The sequence below is a fragment of the Callospermophilus lateralis genome, chromosome 13 (assembly GCF_048772815.1).
Source record: "Callospermophilus lateralis isolate mCalLat2 chromosome 13, mCalLat2.hap1, whole genome shotgun sequence".
NCBI lineage: Eukaryota > Metazoa > Chordata > Mammalia > Rodentia > Sciuridae > Callospermophilus > Callospermophilus lateralis.
Window position 1 is genome coordinate 102233011 of NC_135317.1, and position 26120 is coordinate 102259130.

A 26120-nucleotide genomic window follows, 5' to 3' on the forward strand; every position below is an offset into this window, starting at 1 on the left:
TAATGATTTTGCAATAAATAATAAGTGTTCTTATAAACAACCTTTTGTGAACACCCTGATACATAGTATAGATTTAGGAGGAATAGTTACCCAGAAGTAAACCAAAAAGAAATTGGATGAGTTAGAGTCAGTATTTAATTGTCAAAAGCATCAGTAATTAAAAGAAATCACAGAATTATATGCTAGTGAAAAATGCTAACTTTTGGGGCTGGGGATGTTGCTCAAGCGGTAACGTGCTCGCCTGGCATGCACGGGGTGCTGGGTTCGATCCTCAGAACCACATAAAAATAAAATAAAGATGTTGTGTCCACTGAAAACTAAAAAATAAATATTAAAAAATTATCTCTCTCTCAAAAAAATGCTAACTTTATTTGGGCTGGGGTTGTGGCTCAGCAGCAGAGTGCTCACCTAGCACATGTGCAGGGCCCTGGGTTCAATCCTCAGCATCACAAAAATAAATAAATAAATAAATAAATAAATAAATAAATAAATAAATAAAATAAAGGTATTGTGTCCAACCACAACTAAATAAAATGTTTTTTAAAAACTGCTAACTTTATTTAACTTCAAATATAAGGATACAGCCTTTCAAATTAAAGACTGAATCAAAACAGTATATAGTACATGTAATTTCTGTTCACAACAGGGCTTAACTTCTCGTCATCACCACTAGGTCCAAGTCACTGGCATCTCGTAGCTTGAGCCACTTCAGTGGCTCTTGCTCCCCTCAATCTACTGTCCTTATTGCCAAAAAAAAAAAAAATTCTTTGGAGGTAAAGGTTCCCAGTGTGCTCAGAACCCAGTCCAACTCCTTCCCAGGGCACACAGGCCTCCTGTGGTCCCAGCCCTCCCTCCAGCATGTCTGGAACCACTGCTCCCTCCTTGTTCTCAAGACCAAGGCCCAGGCTTTCTTTCCAGTTTCTTTCCACATCAAGTTTCTTCATTGCTGAAGGTCATTGGCTGGTTCTTCTGCCTGGCATACTTTTCTCCCAGATCTTTACAAAGAAAGCAATTTTTTGTCATCCAGATTTTGGTTCAAATGTAAGATGAATGAGGACTTAAATTCTTCCCCCACCTCATCAAGTCACTTTGCAATTTTATAGCTGTTTCCCTTCTCTCTCCCCTAAGGAAGTTTTTCTCCTCCCCGATTTCCTTTCGTGTTCACTGTTATGTCCACAGCAACAAGAACAAGGCCCCAAATAGAGGAGGTACTCAATTAAAATCTGTTACAGAATGAATGAATGAAGTCTACCTTCATCTCTCTTTTACTATGTACATACACACCAGTTTTCCTTCCTTTCTCCTCTGGCCCTTAAAGAAACACATAAAAGAATACACCAACTAACACCTTGGGATGTGGCTCAAGCGGTAACGTGCTCACCTGGCATGCACATAGTCTTGGGCAGTTTCACATAGTCTTGGTTAGCCCACCTTTATATCAGCAAATTAGTAGTCAAAAAATAGAGCAGGGCCAGGTGGGGTGGTGCACATCTCTAATCCAAGCAGCTCAGAAGGCTGAGTCAGGAGAATCTCAAGTTCAAACCCAGCCTCAGCAACGGAGCTAATCAACTCAGTGAGACCCTGTTTCTAAATAAAATACAAAACAGGGCTGAGGAAGTGGCTCAATGACTAAGTGCCCCTGAGTTCAATCCCCGGTATCAAAACAAACAAAAAACAATTGGGCTAACAGTGACAGTGAAAAAAATATAAAACTTCAGTACATCCAAGATTTATTTCCTTCCTCATAAAGACTCCTATTTGACGGCAAGTTGTGCTGGAGAGAATGTTTATCATGGTCTCAACTCACCTTAATCTAGTTGGAAAAGGCAGTTACTGGAAAGAGTCCCTCTAACTGAAACAGGAGCTGCTGGATTACTGGGAAGCATCAGCTACCAGTTATACTGGACACAGCCATATTCTAGTCTTCCATTTTCACATATAACACCAGTCCTGGTGACAGTTCTCTAGAAGTGGTTTGGAAAATTCAAGATGGGCTGCTTATTGAGCTTATAGGAAAGAAAAGGATGAGCCCTTTCCTGACTACCCAAAGGTCTCTGAGGGCACTTGTACTTTCAGTGCAACTAACCTCTAGTTTCCTGGAAACACATGCCCCAAATGGTGTATGTGACTGGGGCAGTGGTTTGGTTACCTAATTTTCTAATACTGTAGTATTAGAAACAGTAGACTGTCCAAGGTCTACTTCCAAGGCCTTTGAGCTCATACAAAAGCAGAAACCTGGGATGAAAGATGATACTATCTGTATCTGACTAGACCTCTCTCTAGTCAGAAACAGATAGTCATGTTTGCATAGATTCTGCTTGAGGTGCTGCTCAGCCCACCTCAGGCTGAATCTCAGGACAGCAGAAGACACTGCAAGTGTTGGTGAAGCTCTGGATCATACAGCTTGCCCAACGCAGTTAAGCCCAGACAGAGGACAGCCATGAAGAAGGGAGGCTCAGGTACACAACTGTGGAGACTTCATCTTACTCAATTCTCTACCTCAGTCTCTGGAAAATGCTTGCCCCATAAAGGTACACAAGACTGCAAATATTGGAATGAATTCATTCTAATACCAACTCCAGCTAACTTGTGGTATTACTCAAGTTTTCCCTTTTTAAAAATGGGAATGTCTTTAATATCAAATATTTGAGAATGACATAAGTTAAGGTATATGAGCATATTTTGTGAACACCAAACAAATATGAGGGATGATATTCACTAAGTTATCTGTGTTGCTTGAATACTGATATTTTACTGGTGAAAAACAGTGCTCTGTTATCACTAATGTAAAGAAGGTGGCTAAGTTGTAAAAACTCATACTCTTCTGGTGGAGTGCAAGACAGCTGATTTCACTGTGAATGAAGAAAGGTTGCCAGTAAGCAAAACAATACGGGGTTCTAGAAGAACCTGCAGTCCAACTCTTAGACTGATGGGCTGTCTCCTCCAATTTCCTACCTTTAGGAGACTTCCATAATCACGAAGTATTACCTCAAATGCCTTTGCAATGCCATAAGAGGATTATAAGCTTATAGGGATAACTCTTCATTTTTCTGACAACTGTATCTAAGAGGTTTTTCCTTCTACAATTGAAGGATAGACTCTCCTTGCTCTGCAAATATTTGGGTGCTTCACTAAGGACTTATTAGAAAGTAGTAGTTTGAGTATATTCTTTTTTTTTTTTTTTTTTTTTGGAGTTGTTCTGGAAAATGAACCCAGGGTCTCACTCAAATACCCTCCCTCCCTTTTAAAAATATTTTCTTTTAAAAAAATTTTTATTTATGGGCTGGGGCTGTAGCTCAGTGGCAGAGCACTTGCCTATCATGTGTGAGGCACTGAATAAAAAGCACTGCATAAAAAGCTAAACAAATAAAGGCATGCTGTCCATCTACAACTAAAAAAAAAAAAAAAAAAGAAAAGAAATTTATTTATTCTAATTTGTTGTACATGACAGCAGAATGCATTTAAATTCATAGTATACATATAGAGCACAATTTTTCACATCTCTGGTTGTACACAAAGTAGAGTCACACCATTCATATCTTCATACATGTTCCTAGGGTAATGATGTCCATCTCATTCCACCATCTTTCCTTCCCCTATGCTCCCTCCCTTCCCCCTGCTCCCCTTTGCCCTATCCTCAGTTCCTCCATTCCTCCCATGCTCTCTCCAACCCCCACTATGGATCAGCATCCACAACAGAGAAAACAAGAGTATTTTTTTTTTAAAATTATAATTCATGTGTGTGTATCTATGTGGAAGGGTCATACATTTTCTTTCCTGACTACATATTGATGACCCCCCTAAAAGGAAAACATTTTTTAAAAAGTTTAATGTAAGGTCTCACCACCTAGAAAAAACTCAATTAACTTTTTTTTACATTACTTGTCCTTTTTTTTGCCTGATGTTTCTACACACATCGTATTCATATTTAATAAAATTAGAATCATACTGAATGTTATTTATTAAATATATATGGTTCACAAATGTCTAGGATTAATCTAATAGCAGTCTAAAATATAAGTAGCAGTGCTTTCTATGAAAATAAAACAGGCTACCAGTTCTCACAAATACGAATTATTAATAATCTGGCTATGGAGATGATAACTTAATGGTTATAATTACATTTATAATTGTCTGATACTAATCTTCTGACAACAAAAAGAGGTTTAACAGATGATTTTTGTGATTATAATGCGCAAGCTCTAAAAAGGTATCCTAAAAGGCAGTCTAAGACTTCAAGAATCAAACCAAGTACTAAAAAGAGGTTGTACAAACTGGCTCCTGGATTATCTCTCTTTTTTTAAAATTTTTTTTTCTAAATTTTATTTTTTAGTTGTAGTTGGACAAATACCTTTATTTGTTTTTATTTGGTGCTGAGGATTAAACCCAGGGCCTCGAGCCTGCTAGGCGAGTGCACTACTGCTGAGCCACAACGCCAGCCCCTGGATTATCTTTATGTATCTATACTCACTACATAGAATCCTGTCAGGCTAAAGCTGATGTAAACTGGAAAGACAGTTCTTCAACTGGGAAATTCTTAGTTCTTCTATAATGTCTTCAGGATAATAAGGAAGAACAAAATAATGAAAGTCAACTACTTTCCTGACATTATTTGTTAAGTAATGTTAGCCAGAAGGAATGTAGACAAGAATTAGGGATATTTGAATAAGCAAAGGCATATTTTCTTCCTTGTAAAATAAAGAATTCAATGTTTTAAATAAGAACTGAGAAAGGATCACCTGTGAGAATCAGTGGCTCTATGAACATCCACTTTTTGCTCCTCAAACTTTTGAACAAATCCTTTCAAATAATCTGAGACATGTTTACCAACTGCATCTTCAAAGGTGACCCTATTCATTTATTTGAATTATATAAAAGATTACCTTCACAATTAAAGGCATTTAAACAAGTCCCCTTCCCTTCCCTTCCCTTCCCTTTCCCCTTCCCTTCCCTTCCCTTCCCTTCCCTTCCCTTTCCCCTTCCCTTCCCTTTCCCCTTCCCTTCCCTTCCCTTCCCTTTCCCCTTCCCTTCCCTTCCCTTCCCTTCCCTTCCCTTCCCTTCCCTTTCCTTTCTTTCTTTCTTTAGTACAGGGAATTGAACCCAGGGCCTGTGCGTACTAGCCAAGCACTCTACCCCTAAACTACATCCCTAACCCTAAACAAGCCCTATCTTCTATTACTTTTATTTCCTTTCAAGAAGGTAGGAAGAAATACCCAGAGGGAAAAGATATAATTTAAGTATCGTCTGCACTTCTCTCAGTAAAATGAATTACGGAAACTACCTGGCAAACCATAGACATCAACACAAATGTGCTCCATAAATTCATAAAGGCTCTACTTCAAGTTTACACAGCAATAAAAAATTATATAATATAAATTAGGGAGTATATTTAGAGATTATTTTGAGATGAAAGTTAATTTGTGAATTTTGAGGGGTATCAGAGGTATACATGGCAACCTCTGTGTTTGGGTCTGTAACTTTTTTTAAAAGTTGCAATGTCTCTTCAGGAAGCAATCCTTATGGTCGTGAGCAATAGAGATAAAAAGGGGAGACACTCTTCTCCTCTATTCTTTCACTTCTGCCTAAAATTAATGTTTTAAGAAGTCTACAAACTAAAATTAGGATGCAATTTGACAGCATAAGAAATATGATCAAAATGAGATCTTATAATGGCTAATAACTGGGCAGCTAGAGCGTGTATGTGCGTGTGCATGTGCGTGTGTGTGTGTGTGTGTGTGTGTGTGTGTTTTCTTAACCCTCCTTGGCCTGAAAGTCCTTTGAACTCACTGTGGAAAGTACCCAAAGTGTCAGTATTGAAAGTATAGCCGACATTAATTTTAACATATAATTATCAATAATAACTTCTTATGTTGTATATAACAAAAAGAAAAATTCCAGGGGTTCAAGGACAAAATTTTGAACATGAACAGAGTAAAAGCTTTCCTTCTTTTTCCAAATCTCACACACTTACAGAGAATGCACTCTATTACGTGTCACTGCTGATACCGTTTTGAATGTGTTTTTCTCACTGAAAAATTCAGCGTAAAAATCTCACATTTTAAAGTAATTTTTTTTTTTTTAAGAAGCACAGTTCTAACATCTTAATGTTAGCTGCAGATGCTTCTGTTCTGAACTTCTCACTACTCTTGGATTATAAATCTCTCCTTAAGGGCTTCTAATAGGTAGTAAATTGTTGGTTTCAATTTTCTTAAGGGATTATTAAAAAAAACAAAACAAAACTTGTAAGTGTGTTTCTCTTCCACAACTGAATTACATTTACCCCAAATGGCTTTTTCCTCCTTCAGTTATGATGTCCAATAGGATTCCTATTTAAGAAAAAATATTTTTAGAGGTCTGAGAGTCATTTGGAAGCAGAGCTTTAGAAGAGAGAGACACTACTAGCTGATATATAGGATGTTTGTATCTCCTTCTCCCATGTTTTAATTTCAATAAAAGGAATATTCAGTGAATCAACACAGGAATTGTTGATTTGTGGTTATATATAAAACAAAGTACTTGTCCTGATTTACTAAAGGAAATGTGTTCTTTATTGGCTGCAGCTTTGAAGGGCAACAAGAAAACCCTGCAAATGTGCATCTTCCATTGAGTCAGGGGCTTCTTTCTAAATAGGATTTACACAAACTAGTGTTCTAGTAGTCTGATGGTTCCTCTGGGAATCAGGGAACAATAATTAGAGCTCAGAGTCCAAATCTACAATGTTGTCTTGATTCTTTTTAAAAATATTAACTTGTTTTATAATGAAAAACTTTACTGGGAATTTAAAGTAAAATAAGGTATTTGTGCACATTTTACTCAGAAACATTTAAAATAAGGCTAAAAATGCTCACATGTGTCTTAAACTTTAATGCTTATTTTCGTGAGTGGATGGAAAGTGGGCAGCACCACACATGGCAGGATTCCTCTCAGGACTGCCCTGTGCAGACTGGCCACTGACCAACAACAGCACCAGGCCGACCAAGTCTATGTGCCCCTGGAACACATGCCAAACTTGAGCAGTTACTCATTGGATAGCAGATACAAATTCACAGCCATATTGCTAATTAAAGGGCATGTGACTTCTCAAAATGTTGACTACCCTGGTTCTATCGATAACCCTGTGAAAAGCGTGTGACTGTCTATAACAAGGCCAGAGATTTCCAAAGGGCCTCACAGACAACTCAGCACACGCTTTTCACACATAGTGAAGTGGCTCTGACACAACCTGAGGGATGAGCGACCTCAGATGCCTGATTTGGCAGCCAGACTTGGCACAATTGCCACAGACAGCTAGGGAGGACCTCCCAAAGACCTCAGCCTGGGAACCCAACTCCTTGTGGATTTCATTGCTGATTTTTTTTTTTTTAAACTAGAGGCAGTTTAAATTCATACCCAATGCAGATTTGAGTATGAGAGATAATTTTAGTTGTCAGTGTATGTTTTCCTTCAAAACCTGAAAACTTAAATCCAGCACCAGATGATTGGAAAGTCACCAGTAGAAGCCCTTGAGTCACAAAGTTAAGCAATCTCTAAGATATGGAAATACATCACACCAAGGCTGATTCCTCAGAGATGCAGAGAATTTGTTGAAATGTACCTTGGCACTTGATAGTGTCAAAATCCCTGAAATAAAATGAATCATGACTATTCAGTTTTCTCCTTTACTAATAAAAAAATGTGACTCAGGGAAGTAATGATTTCACCAAGGTATCAAAACATATGTATTTTGCTTTCAAACATTCCTTCCTTAAATGGAAAAGGAACTATATTTCTCAAAGATAACGTCCCTGAAATTGCATGCTGGCCATTGCATCTGGCAAAGATCAACAGACTTTCTTGAGGGTGGGAAATTCCTTACATAAATGGCCACCTACATGTCTGTTGCAATTCCACTGTAGAGACGATATTAACACATATCCTTGAAGACTTGAGTTAATATAGCTATAAAGACAAGTACAAGCAGAGATGAACTACCCTGAAGGAAGATACGTGAGAGCAAGAGTTAAATTCAGTCAAGTAAATACTGTACTGAAGAGCCTCGGATCTGAGAGAACCCTAACAAGGGAACAGTCTGGAAGGCCATTAAACTCCATTCGGTAAAACAGACGAAGCTGAACTATTCGCCTTCAACTACCAAATAATGGTATAGGACTACCGCAGACCAATTACATTATAGAATAGTTGCTAGGTATGGTTCTCAAACCACTAAAGAGAACCCTGCAACAGTGATTGTGGGTATTTAATTTTAACCCTTGATAGGATATGAGGAAGGATGATTTTCTCTTGTTCGAGAAATCAAATAACAAGCAAGCCTGACTTCCCAGACTCACAGCACAGACTCGGCAGCTTTCGGCTGCTTTACAAACATACAGTTCAGTCATTCCAGGAGAGAAACCTACGATTCCCTACCCATGGATACTTAGGTCGTAAAATTCCCTACCAAGAGGAAAAAAAAACTCAAATTGGCAACCAAATGGGGAGGTTAGAAAGCAAGCTACACAAAGTCTCGATGTGAGGCTATGTCTGTTGTAAAATTTAACCCTTTGAAGACATAAATAACAGAATGCCTATAGCAAGCACTTGGGCATTCTGCTTTATTGCTGAGCCTAGTCATTTGGAAAATAATTTTTTTTTGCTTCCATAGAGATAATGCCACTAATGTGACCCTGGGCTCTGAGAAGAGAGCCATGGTTTCCTCCAGCCAATTAAGGAGTGGCATGGACCAGGCTCCAAAGGAGCAGCACAGCAGTGGCCACTTAGCCCTTCCTTCTCAGTAGAAAGGGGAGAAGGGGAAGAAAACAGGAGATCACAAGCCTCCTCCAGGGATACATTCTCATAGAAGACAGCAGATTCTCTACAAATGAAGTTCAGTGAAAAAGAGTCTCACCGCCAGAAGCCGAGGCACAAACAGCCGATGCCCCATCCCCAGAAGTTCCAGCACCCTGCACGCATACTCATTCACCAGCTTGCTCCTCTCGTCGTGCATGTCCTGGGACTTTTTGACAGGAGGGGTGAGCTTCGCAGCTGGGGCTGGGCAGGGCACCCCTTCTTCCATGAGCAGTAAGTAGGTATCCAGAATGAGAAAGCTGGGTCTCTTATCCACAATCTTAAGAACTGCAGTGGGAGGGGAGCCAGGCTGATGTCTCCCCAGGAGGATGCACAGGACAGTCAGTGGTGGGAATTGTCAGCTAATGTCGCCACGAGAAAAACATCTTGGCTAAATTATCCACTGAGCAAGAGCCCCAAAGTAGACTCAAAATGAAAATGGAATCGAATGCTGATCTAAATAAAAAATGGCAAAAACAACCAAATGCAAGAAAATGGCCAAGAGTGATGCAGGAGTTCAGACACACGTGTGAAAGCGGACAAGCTGCTTGGAAGGTCTGGCACGTTCCAGTGTGTGTGTGCTATGTGTGTGTGTGTGAGAGAGAGAGAGCGAGCGTGTGTGTCTATCTCTGCGTGTGAGGACAGGAAGCCAGGGCAGTTGTGAAGCTGCAAGGAGAAAAGGATGAGCTCATTGCAATCCTCGATTCGTGACAAGCAGTGCTGCTGCCACCGCCGCCGCTGCTGCTGCTGCCACTGCTGCTGCTGCTACTGCTGCTCTGCCTCTTGCTGTGAATCAGTAATGAAGGGGTAAGAAAGGAAGGGGAGGGAGGAGGAGGAGGAGGAAGGTGAATGAGCATGCAGAGTATGTCTCAAGGGAGAATGCTGTAATAAGAAGCCAATGGCGAGCCTTTGGACAGATGCGCTTCCCCATCTCAGTCCACCTTCAATCAGTGTTAGTCTGACAGCTTATGCTGTTGAATCTTAAACCCACAGACAAACGAACTGGCTTCTCCTAACATGTATCGTGCACAGAAAAATCAGACAACCAGCCATCTAAAAGACTGACCTATTCACTCTTGCTTTCTAACAAGGAGAACAGATAAAAGTCTGATCTCATTCCATGCGTTTAAAGTGGGAAGCTCAGATCCTTGTTAGATCACTGAAATCTACAGAAGAGCAGCTAGGGTAGAATGACAGAATATGAACAGAAGAGCAAGGACCCAGCATTCAAGAGACACACCCTCAAGCTGAAGTGTTTATGCAATAATAATGACTTTTTGCAGTGCCAGGATGTACAACAGCATTCCAGCATGCTGGAAGGCAGGCCGCAATTCAAAGCAAGATTTTTCCACATACAATATGATAAAATATAAAAATCTACAATATAATATTAAGAACAGACATATAAGAAATTACTAAAGTTGAGATTCTCAAAGCAAAAATAACTTTCTTATGCCATAGACTCTAATAACAACAGCAGTTTAAAACACTGTTTTGATACTCTCTGGTCAAATTAATCCTTCCCCAGCAATGCTGCTAAAATCAGAAATTAAATGTAGTTTAACATTTTACAATCTTTATGCTAAAGTGTTATATTAATTTCTCTGATGCTAGTAATAAGTTGTAGCCAAATAAAAGCAAAAGGACAACTTGACCTTTAGGGACAATCTCTTAACTTTATGCGAGCCATTGAGTACTTAATGTTTGGCATCTTGATTCTGAAATTTGTAATTGGGCTCATAAACACCAAAACAGAATATTCATGCAAGTTTTAGCATGGTACAAGGAATAATGGGGTAAGAGGCTAGAGCAAGTTATTTCTGAGTCTTAGTTTTCTGTTATGACAAAAAGAGCTACAAATCTGCAAGTAACTAAATAGAAACAGATTTATCTTAGTGCAAGATATAGATTAATTATGGAACTAGGATTAAAGAGAAATAGGAAAGGAGATATTGCCTCCATTAACAAAATAATGTTTGGTTTCTTGTTTGTTGTTTGTTTGGTATGGACAATAAACCCAGGAGCACTTAACCTCTAAGCCACATCACTAGTCCTTTTTTATATTTTATTTTGAGATAGAATCTCACTGAGTTGCTTAGGGCCTTGCTTAAATTGCTGAGGATGACCTTGAATTATCAATCCTCCTCCCTCAGTCTCCCGAGCTACTGGGATTACAGGTATGCGCCACTGAGCCCAGCTAGTGTTTGGTTTTCTTTTTCCAAAATCTCATGAAAAATAAAAACTTAAAAAAATTTAAAATATTATTGAACAAAATGTCTTAAATGAGATATTTATAGAGTACCATCAAGACTTTTATTTCTTCCAAAACTAAAAACCATAAAAATTAAAAATTTTATTAATCAAATGGTCAAAAGCATTAGAATAGTGTGTGTGTGTGTGTGTGTGTGTGTGTGTGTGTGTGTGTATTCCAAGTCCCTAAGGTTTTGGAGGAAACTTCTGATGGGCTGCCTAGGGTTGGGATAGGTTTTATTAGAACTGGGAGACTGGGCCTTTCACACTACACACCACACACACATATGCACACACCACACACATGTAGCACACAGCACAGCTCCATTTTTACTTTGCACACTTTCATTCTGCTTTAGATTCTGTTTGAAAAGACTGCTGCTGCAGGATTAGGGTGAGGAACACAGCCATAGACATCTCACATTTAGGAACAAGGGAGCAGTTTGAAGGCAAAGGAAGAACAGAGCAACTTCTTAGCTCACAGGGTTTTCTGTGATCTGCTTTTTAAAGGGGGGGGGGCATTTTTGATCTGACTAGCTAGTCCCCACAAAACACTTTCAGAAACATTTATATAAACCAGAGACAAAGAATTTGCACAAAATGATTCTGGTAAAAAGAAGTAATGATTAATCAAATGATTTTAGAAATGTATGATTTGGCCTTTGTGCTCAAAAAAGAAGTTAAAATTATATGTATTGTATATGTATATGTATTGAATGTAGTTATTAAATATGATACATGTTTGTGTGTATGTGTAGCATTAGGGATTGAATCCAGGGCCTCTGTGTGCCAGGCAAGCTGTCTATCATAGAGCTATAGCCCCATCCTTCTCCCCGCCCACCCCACAATTTTTTTTTTTGAGACAGGGGCTTACTAAGATGCTCAGGCTGGCCTTGAACTTGCAATCCTCCTGCCCCATACTCCTGTGTAGCTGGGATTATAGGTTTGTTATATCATACCTAGATTAAATTATCATACCTAGTAAGCAAACCAGTAGTTACAATATTTAGGCACATGTAACAGAATGCTATGTAAACGGTTCTATAACAGGTGGTCATGAATTTCAGAGGCCCTAATCCCTTCACAATGTTGCTCTTTAAACATCCATCATAGGTACCTTTAAAATTTCCACAAGTTTTAAGTAATGGTCCTACTTTCAGAACAGGATGATGGTTAACATCAAATAACTCTTTAGAACCTCACAGTGAAATGGAAGAATGGATTCCAGGAATTCTTGAAGCCCTTAAACAATTACCCTCACCTCAGTATTTCTTCCTTTTTCTCCCAAGCCCCCAATAATTTATTTATTTCTGATGAGATTCAGCATTAAATCACAGAACACTTCTGAGGAAAAAATATTAATTACAAAGTAGTCTAAAAATGGGATAGTAAAAACTCTTCTGAATTAACCAGTTAATAATACCCAAATTATCTTACCCTATCATAAAAGAGATTTAATTCTGAAAGTTCAGTTTAAAAGCAAGTCAAAGATAATATGTGAAATCTGGATAAATCAGCTATAGAAGATGAAAACCATTTTCTCCCTGTTCTTTTAGGTGCTCTGCCTTGGGTCCCACAAATAAGTCTGATCAAAGACAGTCTGAGGAGAGGAAAACCACAGCAGTCCAATACGTGCAGTGTGTGGATAGGAGAGATTCAGTAACGAGCAGCTCAAAAAAGCAATTAGATCTTGAGCTTATACAGCATCTCAACAAAGAACAATAATTTTGCAGAGAAGTGACAAGACAAACAAAGGAAAAGAATTTTGAGCTTCTGGAGTGACAAACTGTACAAGGGAAACCGACGTGCACAAGGGCTGCTCAGGTGAGGCTGTCTGCACAGACTTTTCATGGAGACTGTCAGAACCATCTAATTTCCACCAACAGGGCTCTTAACACCTTCCTGGTCGAAGAGATGTGTACTCAGGGCTGGGGGGCACCTTCACAGGGTCACTAGTGTTCTACTCTGAGGCAGAGACAGCTTGTCCTGTGCCTCCTTCTTCTCAACTGTCTCTAGCTCAAAATAGTCCTTATAAAGAACGGGCATATTTTGGGGTGGCACACTCTGAACTCCTTCACACCCAAAGAGAGTGACTAAGAGAGGGCCAGCAACAGTCCAAAAGCCATGGCCTACGGACTCACGTTGACACTCTCTGGCATGATGGAAGCAGGCAGTGGTGCAGTCCTGATTAGAGTCTTGCGCTGAAGAGTGTTCTTCCTGTGACTCCACTGTGTCATGACTCCAGATCACATTCTGGACACAGTACATTTCCATTGTAAATATAAAAAGCATATCTGACTTAATTCACAAACCCATTATTAAGAACTCATACACCTCCCCAATAATAATCATGTTAGGTTGTTCATTCCATGGCTACAAAGATGTAAAGGAAATACTTTCCAACCTGCAGTGAAGTATCCAGAGATAAAACAAGGAGTGCCAAAAGGAGGGACATGCTGCCTGCCACAACCTGGGCGTGCTGTGGCCATCCACAGCAGGAGCAGAGGTAGGCTTGAGCTGGTGGGACAGGCCTATCCCAAAGCTATGAGGAGTGAGGATTAGACATCTTTAGGAGAAAAATAGGTCGTTGCTAATTACACCATCTTTTAGTTGTATTTACTAGCTAAATGACAGGGTAGTTACTTAATATTCCCTCAAGCCTGAGTAGAAAAGCAACATCACCTACCTGGCCCAGATGCTGTGAAAATATAGTAAGTTGTGCCCATAAAAGAATCTCTCAGGGGTTGGAGCTAAGTGGAGCTCAGTGGTACAGTGTTTGTCTAGCATGCTCAAGGCCTAGGATTAAATCCTTACCACCACCACGAAGAAGGAGAAGGAGAAGGAGAAGAAGGAGAAGAAGGAGAAGGAGAAGAAGGACAAGAAGAAGACGACTCACACAGTGCACAGCACAAGGCAGATACTCAGGAATCACTTGTTTTTTTAATTCTTACCAGCAAGTCATACAGAAGAGAAAATGTATAAAATGCACTGTGTTCATTTGGAATAGGGTTCAGAAAGATGAGAAGGGCTCTGGATATCCTAATAATAGGACAGTCAGCCAAACACAGATAGAACATGTTCCTAGGAGACCACCTGCCTCTTCAGTTCACTCTTAAGACACAGACATGTTAACAAGAGGAGCAATGCTTCTCAGGGATGAGAAGGAAAGAGTAAATGTCCTTCCCTAGCTACTAGTTCTTCGTCAGATGGGTGACTTTTTCAAAAAGGAGAACTCAATGATTTGTTAAGTTCCTAAGAGCCAACAAACAGGCCAGAGAGGGATGACACGTAAGTAGCCTGGGTCTCTTAGTGCTGTGGGTGCCTGCGGAAGTCACACTGGCTCTTCCAGTCAAAGTCTTAATTCTCTTCAGTGCTGTGCTATGGGATCCTGGATACAGAAAGAAACAGTAGACTCTGCTTCCAACTTTATAGGTTATCCAAAGCACTTGAAGAAAAGATTGAAATGAAATGTAATGATACTGAGCTCAGACGTCATCTCTCAGGAAAACGTGTTTCATTATTTTACAGTTGGAACTCATATGTGGAAGAATCAGAGCACAAAATAAAGATGCTACATAATTAACTGGCACTATAGTGGGGCCTTCAGGTTATAGATCTATAGGAATTTGAAGAAAAAGCATGTTCCTATAAAACCCCGTAGACTACTGGGTGTTGTGGGGAAAGCACTGATCTCTTGTGAGACTGATGTTATGACAGTTCCAGGAGGGATGTTGTTTGCTCTTAAAGAGAAGACAGCGCTTTCCCCTTCCCAAAGTGATACGATAGCATTCTGAGCAGACCTGGCAGCATCACCAACACCTCATTTCCTATCCTCATGATCAGATTCATGTGAGAACTTCTGCATCCTTGTGGAAAGGTGATCGATCACCTTATCTGTTTCACATCTACACTGACTAGTAGCTCAGAAGCCTACCTGTTTTATTACTACACATTTATATTTATTAGAAAAGAACTACACAGAGTAAGCCAGAAATCCAAAGTTTCTACTTAGTGGATTCAGTTATCTATCAGTATCTGTAACTGTTTATTGAGGCATGATTGGCATACAGAAAGTTATAGATATCTGTGGTAAAGGGACAGAACTCAGGGACGCTCAACCACTGAGCTACAACTGAGGCCCATCCACTCCACACATTTTTTTTTTTTTTAAATCATGAGACAGGGTCTCACTAGGTTGTTGAGACTGGCCTTGAACTTGTGATCCTCCTACCTCAGCCTTCCCATTCACTGGGATTACAAGTATGTGGCACCTCGCCAGGCTTAAGTTGTAGGAAATTAATGTATAGGGTGTATACTTGTGTAATATACTCTTATACATTTGAACATAAGTATACATCCATGAAACCATTATCTTTATCAATGTCAAAACTTAACCTTTATCTCCACAGATTTTTTTCTGTCCCCACCCCCTTGTTTCTTTTGTGGTTAGAGCACTTAATAGAAGATCTACATCAGTAATATATTTTATAATAACAGAATAAGTATACTTCTTTTTTCCATGTGACATTAATAGAATTATTTGAAGACAGTCTTAATTTTTTTTTCTCTAAGCTAATCATGCCCGCTTCCAAATCCATCTCTTCCGAGCTAATTTCTAGACCATTCCAGACACAATTCTGTCTGCTGCCCTAAGTATACACTTGTTTAGATAGTATCCCTCAATACAGTGTTGCCCACAATGGAAAAAATACTCTAGATTTGATAGCAGAATCATAAAATAATGGGATCTTGTTAGACTCTAGAAAATATCAAGGTCTAACACATGTCCATCCAATTGCTAAAAAGACTGAGGCAGCTTGCCATCATAAAAACTGTAGGAGACAGAGCCAGGAAGGCAAGATCTCAAAGTGCAGAAGCACAGCATGGAAGCCAGCACTTCCGGCACTATAATTTGCTACCTTTCAATTAATACAGTTTCTAAGAAATTATCTTATGAGAAGGACTATCCTTCACCATTTTTTCCACACATAACTTGTCCGGAGCATGTGCCTGCCACCTGCTGTGAAAGAATCTAAAATTCACAGATTTGAGTTGAGGTGGAGTATCCCCAAACCTGCCTCGAGAACAGTCACTTTTAAATACACATTTGTGATAATAAAGCACATGTGCCTTTTCAGCTTTTGAGTGGCAAGTACTCTCTTCTGCAACCAAACAGTTCAAGCAGCTACTCCCTTGGCAGCTCAGCTATAGTGTCAAATGTAAGAGCTGCTTTCTTGAAGCCATGCTTGTGACACAGGCTTGAAGAGGGAATGCGGTCTCAGGTCTCTCCTTCTCTGCCATGGACTGTATATAATGTTCACAAGCATTTCAAGCTTGAGCAGCAGGGATAAACATATGTTAGTACAAGCCTGTTTTTTAAAATTTTAAATTGATCTCATTAAAATGAAGACATATAGAATCGAAACTATTCCTCGATCCCCTAAGCTAGATCAGCATTTTTTAAATCTTCATGTATGTTTTGTTATTGTTGTTTTGTTTTTTTTTAAAGAGGTACTGTATTCATCTTGTGAATTGCCTCTTCCTTCTAAGGCTTATCTCTAATTTTCTATTAAATTTGCAATCTGTGGCATATTCATGTTATATAGAATGCTAGTTGTAGTATACCAGCTGTCAATATGAAAATATTATTTTCAGCAAAGGAGTTATATGGGTTAGCCCATGTATTAGCAACCGAATTTGTTTCTAAAAAATGAATATGTCAATATGGGAGCCTTGATATATTAAATGGACAGACCACATTTTGAGACAAAGTGGTAATAGATTGCACAGCTCCCCTCTCTCCTCCCAACAAATATATATCCTAATTCAGTAGAATGGTAGAAGTGGCAAATGGCAAGAGTGGAGATGAGCTCTGTGAGCTCAGCACTTGTAAACACTCAGTATTGCTACAGCAATCTGACAAGGCAATGGGTGAATGAGTGTACATGGGCTTCTTTGCTTCACAGATGCTTTTATGTATCTCATGCTTGCAAGTGCTCCAAGTGGAGATTAAGATGAAAATCTAGTGACTAAAAGTATGAATCATCATTACTTTAAAAATTTTTTTTAGTTGTAGATGGACATATTTATTTATTTTTATGTGGTGCTGAGGCTCGAACCCAGTACCTCACCCATGCTAGGTAAGCGCTCTACCACTGAGCTAAGCCACCATCCCCTATCATTACTTTTTTTTTTAAAGGTGGACACAATATCTTTATTTATTTTTATGTAGTGCTGAGGATGGAACACAGTGCCTCCCGCATGCCAGACCAGCGTACTACCACTTGAGCCACATCCCTAGCACCCCCCCCATCATTATTTTTATTCAGGGTTTGTAAGAACCATGAGCTATCTGAGTGCTTCCCATGTATCCCTGCATTTTATCATAGCAATATCTGTGCACATTGAACTTACAAGTTAAGTGAATTGCCCAAGGATATGTAGCTAGTTATGGGGCTCAGGATATGCCACCCCAAAATATGACATCTTGGCATATTGAATATTTTACACTGAAGAAATTTGAAAAATAACAGGAAGGATGATTCTCTGCCCTAGTCCCCTGAAGCAAGTCTTAAGACCTACGTAGGAGGGAAAGGAGCATCATTATCTCAGAGGATGAAAGGGTGTTGAGAGAATCTGAATGAACAGGCTTGTTAACCCACTTTATCACCCTTTGTCCTATCACAGTTCACCCTCTCCATTCTTTATCAACTCTGGTGTAAAAATGTTCGAGTTTAACCATTCCTTTGGGTCTTTATTTTTGTATAAAGGCCCCTGGGTCATGTAAAACATATTAAACACATTTGTATGTTTTTCTTGTTACTACCCTTAACCTCAGGCTGAGAAGCAATATGTTTTTTCTCTTGCTAATCTGTCTTCCTGCTGGGGCACTGGCCTGAATCTGGAAGGGTGGAAGAAAGATACTCTCCTACATTATAGCTACAATGACATTTTTTAGATAACTACATATATTATATTTAAGTATTTTAAATATAACTTAAATTATTTGAAAAAAAAATGAACTTGGAATTAAACAGGCTAGATCCTAGGGGACATGAGACCATTCACCTAGGTACATAATTATGAATATACTGAGAAACTAATATATCTTTTGTTCTGAAAGACATGACAAAAACAAAAAGAAAACTAAGTAAAAACTTGGGCTCAAAGAGCAGTATCTGTACCCTGGTGATCTTACCCATACCTTCCTTCTTAATTAATACCAAACAACCCAATCATGAGACCAGCCCTCTCTCCAGAACTCCCAACCTATATATCTACCTCCTTATTGAATACATGTAACTAACCTCAACATGCTCAAAGTTACCACACCTCATTCCACCTGTTCCTCCTCCTGGTACCTCGTCCACCCAACTACCGAGAAGACAACTGGGTACCATCCTTGCATTCTTTTACCTCCATCTATACCTAAACCATCACTCAGGACTGCTTGATTCAACCTCCTCAGCATCTCTCTAAAAGATTCCTCCCTCTCCATTTCTATTACTTCTGATTTGAGACCAGCCCTTAGTGTGTCATGCTAGATAGACCTCCACCATTCGCAATATTCAAGTTACTTGAAGTTAACTGTACAAACTAGGTGACTGCATGTCTCCATACCTATGTTCATGTTTTCTTCTTTCCTTGAACTGTGTTTCTCCTCCGATTCATTTGCCTTTTCCTAATCTTTCAAGACTCAGTTCCTGGGCATTACTTCCTGCAGGGGCTGTACCCTCACTCCCCAAATGTGTGGCATGTGGCCCTCCTGTCTGCCCCGTTTTGTCCATGCTGCCTATCTCAAAGCACAATCAGACCTGTACTTGAACGAGTAGCACCAAGGCCAGTGCTTAGGGTCATTTTCTCTTGTGAAGGTTGTAGGAATAATAATAGGGTAAGAATACCAGGTATTCTCTCTCTCTCTCTCTCTCTCTCTCTCTTTTTTTTTTGTCCTAAAAGCCCAGAAGAGGCAGCTACTTAACATGCAGTGGCATTCCCTATAAATGTTCGCTGAAATAGTTTGGCATTCAAAATGGATAGTCTTACTGTCCATGGAAAAGACAGATAAGCATCCTTCTGATTAGAGATGTTATAACACTGACCGATCCTTTTGGGAATTTGTCCTTGGCAGAGTTACTTTTGCTTTCCTTCTCTTGCCCTGCATTCCAGATTCTAAAGAGAAGCCACATCTAAATGATTAGGATGTTAACTGCTAATTAATCTTCCTTTAGATTTACGGAACCCAGGACATCTGATGTCCTTCAGATACCACTGGAAGATGTAATGCCCCTTCTTAGTTTGTTTGTTTATTTTGGTACTAGGGATTGAAGCCAGGGGTGCATAATCACTGAGCCACATCCCAAGCCCATTTTTATTTTGAGACAGAATCTCATTAAGTTGGTGAGGCTGGCTTTGAACTTGCAATCCTCCTGCCTTGGGCTCCTGAGCCATTGGTATTATAGATATGAACCACTGCGCCCAACCTCTCATTTTTTAGTTTTTTGCATCAACTAATACAAGTTTGTAAATTACTCCAGGAGGAGTAATTTGTAGAGAAGTGATATCTGCCTAAACAAACACAAGAACCAGAAGACCAAGGTCCAGTGTCCAGTGCTGGCCAGAGAAGAAGGGGAAAGGAGGCCAAGTCCTAAATGATGAAGATCCTACCCAGAAAGTAATCTTTCTGCCCTCTGCCCACTGCACCTCCCTATATAACCCTTTTTGTGTACCAGAGTTCCCCATGATAGTTTTTAATGGGAGGTAATAGCTGTCCACCCTGCCATCCTCCAAGGTACCAGTCCTTGAACAAATCATCCCATCTCCAGAGAATTGGCTTTCGCATGGCAAGCAACTGTGCCTAGGGCTGGCAGCAGTACTGGTACTTTAATGATTCTGAGTCTTTTAAAAGGTTTTTCCCTTTTTGTAGAATGTTCTCCTCCACCATTTTTCCTTGAAAATGTTATCATGAAAAGAACACAAGCTGGGATGCCAGAAGGACCAGGGTATAAACCCAAAATTTGATTTCTAGTACCTAGTAACCTCTCTGAGTCTGAGTCTTATTTTTCATTAGTTAAATGATGTTAATAATAGCAATCATATGAAGTTGCTTAGTTATCAACATCTGTGACATTGTTTTTAAAAATATTTTATTTAGTTAGTTGTAGATGAACACACAGTATCTTTATTTATTTTCATGTGGTGCTGAGGATTGAACCCAGTGCCTCACCCAAAGGCAAGCACTTTCCACTGTGCTACAGCTCCAGCCCCATCTGTGACATTTTTAGCTTGGTAAACTAGGATGATAGTAAAGGAATTAATAGCCTGCCAAAGTGCTATGAAAATTACTTAAAATTGAAAACACCTGGAAAACCAGCAGCTGTAGAAAAAATATTATCTAAATACAAAAGATCCTCCTGAAAATATAGCTGCCACTGACCACTTCTAAGGAGTTTCCCAATTGAAAAAAAAGCCTCAGTCTTAACAAGAAATGTGAATTCAGTTATCCATTAGCATCAAAAAGCCAACTAAAACATTCTACACTTTTCCTATTTAAGCCTTTGGCTTTGCCTTCCCCCCTTTTCATCACATTATATATAAACACCTCTCTCTGGCTATCAGAGAGTTATTCATTACTGAGCATGCACAGTAATGATCCAGTCTTTCTCCTGTCAATCTGTCTGTTGTCTGTTAGTGATCAGGCCCCCATTCATTCCAACTCAAGATGGTGGGGAAAAGTTGTCTTCCCAACCATAATGAAGGCAGTAATAAGCAGGCAAGAATAAAGGGAAATCACTGAGGACAGAGAAGAATAGAAGATAAATGGAGTTAATAAAGAATATGTGGCAATGGACTTATTCATTTATTCTGGTACCAGGGATTGAACCCAGGGGTGCTTAACCACTAAACCCCAGCCTCAGCCCCTTTTTAAATATTTTATTTTATTATTATTATTAATTTTTTTAGTTGTAAATGGACACAATACCTTTATTTTATTTGTTTACTTTTATGTGGTACCGGGTATCAAACCTAGTGCCTCATGCGTGCCAGGCAAACGCCCTACCACTGAGCCACAACCCAGGCCCCTTAAATATTTTATTTAAAGAGAGGGTCTTGCTAAGTTGCTTAAAGCCTCACTAAGTTGCTGAGGCTGGCTTTAAACTCATGATCCTCTTGCCTCAGCCTCCCAAGCTGCTGGATTATAGGTATGTGCCACTGCACCTGGCACCAATTGCCTTTCTAATAATTTGTTTTAAATTTAGTGACCAAACAAGTAGTAAAAGTGAGGAAATAAAATCTAAGTAAAAAGTACTGACATTGGGATAATAAAAAAGGGAGAAAAATCTTCCCAGTCATTCTATAAGGCCAGCATTACCCAGATACCAAAACCAGATGAAAACACACACAAAAAGAAAACTACAAATAATTTATCCCTGATAAATACAGATGCAAAAACTCTCAGCAAAAGGCTGGCAAATCAAACACAGCAGCACATAAAAAAAGATTGTATACCATGATCAAGTAGGATTTACCCCAGGAATTCAAGGAAGGTTGAATATACACAAATTGATAAATGCAATACATCATATATCAACAGAATGAAGGATCTCAATAGACACAGAAAAAGCATTTGCTAAAATTCAACAAAATTAGGTATATAAGAGCCACGTATGACAAACCCACACCCTACAACATACTGAATGAGGAGAACCTGAAATCATTTTCTCTAAGATCAGGAATGAAACAAGGATGTACATTTTCATGGCTCTTGTTCAACAAAATATTGGAAATATTGGCCACAGGAATAAGATAAGAAGAAAGAAAGAAAAAAGAGAAAGAAAGAAAGAAAGAATGAAAGGCAGGCAGGCATCTAAATGAGACAGAAGAAATAAAATTATCCCTTGCAAATGACATGATTTATATAGAGAGACACCTAAAGACTCCACCAAAACACTGTTAGAACTGATAAACAAATTCAGTAAGGTCACGGGATATAATCAACATACAAAAATCAATAGTTTTTTTAATAAACCAACAGGAAAATTACTAAGAAAGAAGTTAAGAAAACATCACAATTGCTACAAAATTCAAAACCAAAACAACCACCACCACCACCACCCTAGGAATAACTTTAACCAAAGAAATGCATAATATATGCAACAAAAATTACAAAACAGTGATAAAAAAATTGAAGAGGATGCACAAAAAAATAGGACATTTCATTTTCATGGATTGCAAGAATTCATATTGTCCATACTACCAAAATCAATATATAGATTCAATGTAATTCCTATCACATTCTTAACAGATCTAAAAAAAAAAAAATCCTGAAATCTATATGGGAACACAAAAGACCCCAAAGAGCCACAGCAAGCATGAGTCCAAACAACAAAGCTAGAAGCATGATAATATCTGCCTTCAAAACATACTACAAAGATAGAGTAACCAAAAAAGTTGGATACTGGCATAACGGACAAACAGACCAATGGAACAGAATAAAATAACCAGAAATAAATCCACATATTTACAGTTAAATGATTTTCTATAAAGACAGCAAGAATAAACACTGGAGAAAAACAAGTCTCTTCAATAAATGGTGTTAGGAAAACTGGGTATCCATATGCAGAAGAAAGAAACCAGACCCCTATCTCTCACTATGTACAAAAATCAACTCAAAATATAGGGATATAATGGAAGATTTGAAACTACTAGAAAAAAGTATAGGAGAGATCTTTAGGATATTGGTCTGGGCAAAGACTTTTTAAAATATGATACCAAAAACATAGGCATCAAAAGCAAAGACTGACAAATGGGATTCTATCAAACTAAAAATCTTCTGTATAGCAAAGGAAACAATTAATAAAATGGGAAAAAATATTTACAAACATTCATCTGGCAAGGGAAATATTTCCAGGACACATAAGGAATTCTTACAACTCAACAGGAAAAAAATTTTCTATTTAAAAATGGACAAATGACCTGAATAAACTTTTCTCAAAAGAAGACATACAATGACTGATAGGTATATGAAAAAATGCCCAATATCACTGACCACCAGGAAATGCAAATCAAACTGCATCTCAGTATAATGAAACAAAAACAAAAAAATAACAAAAGCTGGAAAGGATATAGAGAAAATAAAACTCTTATACACTATTGATAGAAATGTAAATTAGCACAGCCTTATGGAAAAAGCATGGAGGTTTCTGAAAAAACTAAAAATACAATTACTATATGATACAGAAGTCCCACTACTGGGTATATAGCCAAGGAAATTGAAATCAATATGTTGAAGAAACATCTGCATTCACATGTTTACTGCAGCTCTCTTCACAATAACCAAGATATGGAATCAACCTAGGTGTTCACCAACTGATGAATGGATAAAGAAAACGTGGTGTATATTTACAACAGAATATTTTTCAACTATAAAGAAGAATGAAATTTTGTCTTTTGTGGCAATATGGATGGAACTGTTGGAGAACACTTGTTAAGTGAAATAAATCAGGCACAGAAAGACAAATAGCACATGTCCTCACTTATACATAGAAGCCAAAATGTTGATCTCAAAGTTGAGATTGGAATAGTCTTTACTACAGTCTGGGAAGAGCGTAGGGGAGAGAAGGATGGAGAGAAGATGGTCAGTGGACACAGGGGTGCAGCTGAATAGGAGAATAACTTCTTATGTTCTATAGCACAATACAGTTGACAACAATTCGTTGAGTATTTCAAAATATCTAGCAGGGAAGATTTTGAATGTTCCCAATATAAAGAGATGACATATGTGTGAGGTGATAAGATTCCTCTGAATCAAATCAATTACTCTGCTGATTATTATACAGTGTGTACATATAGCAGAATGCCACACAGTATGTCACAAATATGTGTAACTACTATAAAAACTATATATTAAAAAGTGTCACTAGTGCCTGTTGTGAGCCAGACATTGTGCCATCCACTTTCAAGCATGATCTTATTTCGTATAAAATGTTGTATTAAAGTCATGGCTTTAATAAATCATTTGCTCATATTCTGTGTTGGAGCTCAGAAAATCATAGTCTAAAACATGGCAATTTAGTATGCCAATTATTTTAAATTAAAGATACTTGGGGATCAGAAGATGCTGGATGAGGATTGTCTGTGGAGTTCCCTAATCTACTTAAAGACCAGATCTGTCAAATATGAACATAATTTCCTTCAGTCTTCTTACTAAAATGTCATTCGTCAAGAAAGATTATACTCCTATCATAGAGATGTGAAGAGAGTGAAAATCAAACTCCACATCTAGAGCCCAGAGGAACTTTGCCCAGGCCATTATGTGTTCTTTGGACCCATTACTATCCCTTAAAAATCTTTTGCTGCCTCTTCAGGACTACCTATGCCCTCCATTTCCTTTTCCCCTATGAAGAGGGTACTGAATCCTTGGTCATCCCACAATTATTTTTTCATATTTTGTATGGCTCCCATGCATGTATGCACATTAATAAATTTGCATGTCTTTTCTCCTGTTAATCTATCTATTATTGGTTAATTTCAACAAACTCAGTGAACTTGCCTACTCTTTTTTTTTTTTGGGGGGGGAGGGGGTACTGGGGATTGAACCCAGGGCACTAGCCCACTGAGCCACATCCCCAGCCCTATTTTATATTTTATTTAGAGACAGGGTCTCACTGAGTTGCTTAGCACCTCACTTTTGCTGAGGCTAGCTTTGAACACACAATCCTCCTGCCTCAGCCTCCCCAGCCACTGGGATTACAGGCATATGCCTTGCACCCAGTGAACTTGCCTACTCTTGCAAAAATCAGTTTGCCTTATCTCTACAACATCCTTTTGTCCCGAAAGGTTCATGTGCTGGAAGAATGGTCTCCAGTGTGGCAGCACTGAGGTGGTGGTGAGAAAACGTGGCTTGAAGGTAGACCTGCACAGGCAGACAGGAAAAGGGCCTAGGAGGTCGGGAAAAGGGAATGAGACCCTGCCATCCTAGAATGTGACATGGGAAAGAACATCCTGTCATTGCCCCTGACAGCTTCAAACACCACACCTTAGCTAGAATACCCTGTCACTGCTGCTGACAGCTTCAACCACAATGGCTCTTCCTTAGTTGCCCCTACTCCTAAACCTAGCAATGGCTGACCATCAGATCTACCCTTACTTGAAGCACTTTCTCTCCTGAAAGACATGCCAAATCACAAGGTTGGACCCATCCTCTTAATTATGTAAATAAGAGATTAAACTTATGCACTTAGGATTAGCTTATGAAGCTGGGAGCTTGAAGAGCTTGATTGGTACATGTAGTATCCCTCACCCGACCTGGGCTAGTCCACGAGATATACCTTTAAGGCCGGACGCAGTGGTACATGCCTGTAATCCCAGTGGTTCAGGAGGCTGAGGCAAGAGGATCAAAAGTTCAAAGCCAGGCTCAGCAAAAGCAAGGCACTAAGCAACTCAGTGAGACTCTGTCTCTAAATAAAATATAAAATAGGGCTGGGGATATGGCTCAGTGGTTGAGTACCCCTGAATTCAATCCTTGGTTATCCCCCATCCCCCCCAAAAATGAGATATGCCTTTAAAACCCCTGGACAACAGCCACCCTCTCTTGGAACCCCTTCCTTTTGGGGAGCTCTGCTTTCTTTCTTCTATTCTAATGAATCCTATTACTTTGCTCTTACCCTTGTGTCCATGGATTCCATTCCTCGAATCTGTGAGACAAAGAACCCACCTGCCCATACTCTGTGTTACAGTAGGCAATTTAAGACATGGGGCCTAGTAGAAGGAAATGAGGTTATGGGCTCCATGCTCATGAGTGGACTAAAGAGGGTCTTGTGGAATGGGTTGGGACTTATAGTAGTGGATTAAGTTCCTGAGAGAATGGGCTCTCTTATAAAACAAGTTCAGTACCTCAGCTCACTTTCTTGTACACATCTCCTTCTGCACATGGCTAGTCCCCTTTTTACTTTTCTGCTATATTGTGATGTAGTCAGAGGGCCCTCACTAGAGTGCTGGCACCATGCTCTTCAGACCCTCCATCCATTCAAATTGTCAACCAATTAACT

At 39.1% G+C, this 26120-nt stretch overlaps 1 protein-coding gene across 4 annotated transcripts in view; it reads right to left on the reverse strand.

Moving 5' to 3' along the window:
- Rabgap1l (RAB GTPase activating protein 1 like) overlaps nucleotides 1–26120 on the reverse strand; it is a 612968-nt gene that overhangs the window by 135625 nt on the left and 451223 nt on the right. The window lies entirely within an intron of this gene.